This window comes from Palaemon carinicauda, chromosome 22 (assembly GCF_036898095.1).
Source record: "Palaemon carinicauda isolate YSFRI2023 chromosome 22, ASM3689809v2, whole genome shotgun sequence".
NCBI lineage: Eukaryota > Metazoa > Arthropoda > Malacostraca > Decapoda > Palaemonidae > Palaemon > Palaemon carinicauda.
Window position 1 is genome coordinate 97,524,775 of NC_090746.1, and position 5,053 is coordinate 97,529,827.

The 5,053-nt window shown below is 32.4% G+C and overlaps 1 long non-coding RNA gene across 1 annotated transcript in view; it reads left to right on the forward strand.

The window, feature by feature from the left end:
* LOC137616193 (uncharacterized) overlaps nt 1–4,824 on the forward strand; it is a 5,966-nt gene extending 1,142 nt beyond the window's left edge. The window contains exon 2 of the long non-coding RNA XR_011039326.1: nt 4,561–4,824. This is a non-coding gene — a long non-coding RNA (uncharacterized lncRNA). The remainder of the gene's footprint in view (nt 1–4,560) is intronic.
* The last annotated feature ends 229 nt before the right edge of the window (nt 4,825–5,053 follow it).

A 5,053-nucleotide genomic window follows, 5' to 3' on the forward strand; every position in this document is an offset into this window, starting at 1 on the left:
AATATGGTCAATGTCACAAAAGGGTAAAAAAATGTTTTTGTAATATCGTGGTCAACCTTTGCTCAATTTGCATGAAACTAGTGCCAAGGTATGTATAATTATATTGCCTATCTTGTTCAACCTGGTCCAGGTCACGAAAACGTATAAAACGCCCTTCTGCTATATCATGGTAAATTTTTATCTGATTTGCACGAAATTAGGGTCAAGATGTATATAATTTAATTTACTCCCTTTTAGTATACATGGTCAAGATCACGAAAAGCTCCAAAACGTCTTTTTGCTATATTGTGGTAAATTTTTATCTGATTAGCATGGAACCTTTGCCAAAATGTGCATGATTAAATTGTCTATCTTGTAATATACATAATCAAGGTTAGGAAAAGGTAAAAAAAACGTATTTTTTTTCTATATTGTGGTAAATTTTTATATGATTTGCATGAAACAAGTGCCAAAATATGCATATTTCAATTGTCTTTCTTGCGACATATGTTTTCAAGGTAACAAAAAGGTCAAAAATGTCCTTTTGCTATTTTGTAGTAATGTTTTAATCTATTCTGCATGAAACTTTTGCTAAAATATGCATAATTCAATTGACTATCTTTTCATATACACGGTCAAGGTCACGAAAAGGTCAATAACTTCATTTGCTATACTGTGGTCAAGTTTTTATCAGATTTTCATGAAATTAGTATCAAAATGTACATAATTCAAATGCCCGTCATGATATGCAACTTGTTCAAGGTCGCAAAAAGGTTAATAACTTCTTTTGCTATATTGTGGTCAATGTTTATCAGATTTGCATGAAATTAGTGCCAAAATGTACTTAATTCAAATACCTATCTTGTGTTATACACCTTAGTAAAGGTCGCGAAAAGGTCAAAAACGTGTTTTTGATATACTGCGGTCAATTTTTAAGATTTCCATGTGCATAATTCAAATACGTGTCTTGTGATAAACAGCTTGGTCAAGGTCGTGGAAAGGTTGAAAACGTCTTTTTTGCTATATTGGAGTAAATTTTTACCAGATTTGCATGAAATTAGTGCCAAAAATGTGCATAAGCCAGTTGGGATTCAAAGGTCAGTTGAGTCAATGAACTTGCAAAAAGTACAGGTTTCGTCATTACGTAGCCATTTTCATGCGATTTGTTTGCATATCAAGGACAATTTAATTACATTTTGGGAGTGATTGGGTCAAAGGTCAAGGTCAAAAATAGTAAAAATTTCTCTTTAGCAATGTCGTGGTCAATTGAATGAAACTAGTGCCAAATTGTGCATAATTCTATTGCCTATCTTAAGGCATACATGGTCAAGGTCACGAAAAGGTAAATAAAATTCTTTTTTGCTATATTGTGATAAGTTTTTATAAAATTTGAATGAAACTAGTGCCAAAATGTGCATAATTCAATTGACTATTTTGTAATATACATGGTCAAGGTCACGGAAAGGTAAAAAAAAATCCTTTTGCTATATTGTAGTAAATTTTATCTGATTTATATCAAACTAGTGCCAAAAATATGCATATTTCGATTGTCTTTCTTGTAACATACATGTTCAAGGTCACGAAAAGGTAAAAAAACTCCCCTTTGCGATGTCGTGGTCAATTTGTATGCAAACTGCATGAAAGTTGTGCCAAAATGTGCACAATTCAATTGCCTGTCTTGTGATATACAACATTATATATATAAACGAAGATATGCACTCTACCAAGTGCCTGTACTATTTTATTGCATTAGATCCTTGTAGTAAAGCAGGATAGGCATGCCATTTTTAGGTAGGCCTATACAATCCAATAAGGTTTACAGTAAGTAGGCAACACAACTCCCAGATGAGGGGGAACCATGTGTTTAGAATTTTAGGGTAGGATTGAATGCAATGCATGCACTTACCAGGAAAGGGAGAAGTACGTAGATTTCGTCATAATCTATATATCAAGTCATCGCTCATTATACAATTTAGAAAAGAAAAAAAAATCTTTTAACACAAATGAATGCTCAGAGAACAATTGGGGTGCTCTAGCCTGGCGCCAGGTTCTGACCTAGCTAATCTGAATTCCTGTGCCACTCAGTGACACCTAATAAGATACATATTGAATTAAGTTAGGATGATCTATCCTTACATGATCTTCCATAATCTATCCCATAAATATTTATTACTGTAACTTGAATTATGGCCAAGCCATATAATTTAAGGCAACTGCTGCTGTTATTGTGGTAGTTCCATGTACTTGAAAAACATTGAAGACAGATAAGCAGATAAACATAGTCTGAATTCTTTCATGCATTATTACAAAATACTGTACTGTCTCATTAAAACAAGATTCTTTGCCTTGCCCTACATTAACCACTTCTCTAGATTACATGAATATGTACTAACCTTAACCTAACGTAGGATCCAGGATTCTTACTTCGCAGAATAGAGATGCCCCCTTAATGTGACTTATATTGTTATAGGTAGAATAATATAAGGATATATCCTAACTTGATATAAAGTGTTGTAGATAAAAGGAAATTATGGAGGTATATCCTAACCTAACCTATCCCGTAACACAAATTCCTATTCAAAACATAATTCAACCAGTTATAAAAACTTTAAATCACTACGTTTGGTAATATCAAAACTTCACAAGTCTACAGCATTAAGTTTTTCGATATAAATACTTATACAGCTTGGCTCGTTAGAACTTTGCCTAATGCATAACTAACAAAGATTCTCAAAGATAACACTCGGTAACTTTATAATAGTTTGATATCTTGTCAAAACTGGATTTGCTTATAAGAAATGGTAGATTTCAAAAGACAAGAATTCAATGACTTGCATATAGTGCCACAGGAATGGGAAAACAAGAAGTGTTATGGCAAATTTTTTGCTGCGTTGGAAATCATTGGGGGAATAATAGCACTTAAGCTATTGCCTTGTGGGTTTAGGACCTTTCAGTCTTTCTCTGGTATACTGTATCTGCTAACTGACCTTTTGAGCCGAATGCAACATCCAAATGGTTTATGCTAGGTCTACAGGTCTCAGAAATTTTGATATAACAGCAATTTTTTTTTAGAATCTGATGTGTATATAGAAAATGCTTGTGGGGAAAACATATAGTTATAGGTTCTTTTTATTTACTCACTGGCTGCCACATCTGTAACAAGCGCTTTAGGAGAATACAATGTATTTATAATGGTGCTTAGGTAGCCTAAATATGATTTGCATAAGCTCTATTTAAGGTTTACTAAGTTATATAGCATCAATAATTAAGATATGGTGAAGTTACAGTTGGTGAAGACTCCAATCATTGAGGACAACCCCCGGCACATTAGGTTAGGTTAGGTAGGTGTGGTTTAGAAGTGATGCACCCCAGCCTTTTTCTCCATTTTCCCAATACATAAGGTTGGATAGATTTGCCATTGAATAATGGTAACATGGTTGAGCATTGACAGAAGACAGATATTGTAGGTCTGTGTTGAATAATCTTGAAGACATGACTCCCATAAAAGTGTTGGGTAGGTTAGTCCATGGTTAAAGTGCTGTGTTCCTGGTAAGTAAAAAGAAAAAGAAAAAAAAAACGTTGAATAAGCTTGTCAATGAATAAATCAAGACTAGGATAGTGAGTCAGAGAAAATTAGATTTTTTTTTCGATACTAGTCAGTTTGTCAGAGAAAATGTGGTAATTTATTTTCGAAACTAGGTTAGAGAGTCAGAGAAAATATAATTTTTTTTCGAGACTACGTTAGTGAGTCAGAAATGTGATAATTTTTTCCATAGTTCAAAATATTTTGTTGAATCTGAGTAGTATAAGCTGGTTCATTGACTGATGGTTAAGCAAAAAAATCCACTTAATCTAATTGATTGGATAGCTAGAGTTAGTTTATGGAGGATCCATGCAATATACATTGAAAATTTAGTACGGCATTTCAATTACAAGAATGCCAAATTTTGCTTGATATATTTAGAAGGACGCAGGGGTAATTTCCTTTCTGGTTTTAGGAGAGTGAAAACTACGTCATTTGATAATTTGCTAAGCACTGTACTCTTGTATGCTAAACAATATTTCAGACTATAAACTATTATTATGCCAGTAAATACTATTTGTGTGTTTGAGTATTTTCTGTCGTGCAATGTAGAATATTTTATTCAGGAAATTATGGTTTAAGTAACCCTTGAATGAAATTGCAAGAATTAACTGAAAGATTGAGAGATCCTGTTAGTCAGTGGATTACCAGAGGCTGGCTGGTCATTCGATTATTGTAGTGAAGTATTTCTGAGTTAGGATTCTAAAGGTAATACTTATTTTTTTACACTTGACAAGAGTTCCTTTCATTTGTAATATTTGCAGTATGAAATGTCATGGACATTATGATGCCAGATAATTACCAATCATTCATTCATTCATTCTTAGTTTGTCATTATTTCCCACTGTTATATACAATATACTAGAATAATCTATATTCTTTATAATTCATAATGCAAAATATCTTGCTAAAAGTATACTTTTGACATTGAAGAGGACAGTAAAACATTTGAATAAGACTGATGTTTGTAAAATTTACAGCTTTTATTCATTTTTCAGAGTTGAATTATCAAGAAATTCCTAATGACATCAAGATGAATATCACCAGGGAATAATCAGGAATTTACCACAGAAGAAAATTAGTTTCCAAGAATGAAAAAAAAAATTTAATCAAATTCACGTTTCAAAAGGAGCACCGAATAGCCCAACTGAAGTGGCCAGTCTCTCATCAAACTGCAAATGTCTTGAAATGCTCAATTAAGCCAGATTTGGAGGGATTGTCTGTTAAGATGGTCACGCAATTAACATGCCATAGGTTCAATAGTAATCACTAACAAAAGTTAAAAATCTAGCAAATCTACAATAAATAACCATTACAGATTTTTACAGTAATATTACCAGATTATTTCAATTTTATCAAAATATCTTTATATTGGAAGCTGTGAATTTAATTATTAAATATATCAACTCAGTCTAGTAGCAAGTATTTGAATTTTATCAGTCTTAATTTCTGGACTCCGTGAATTTAATTATTAAATCTATTAACTTTTAA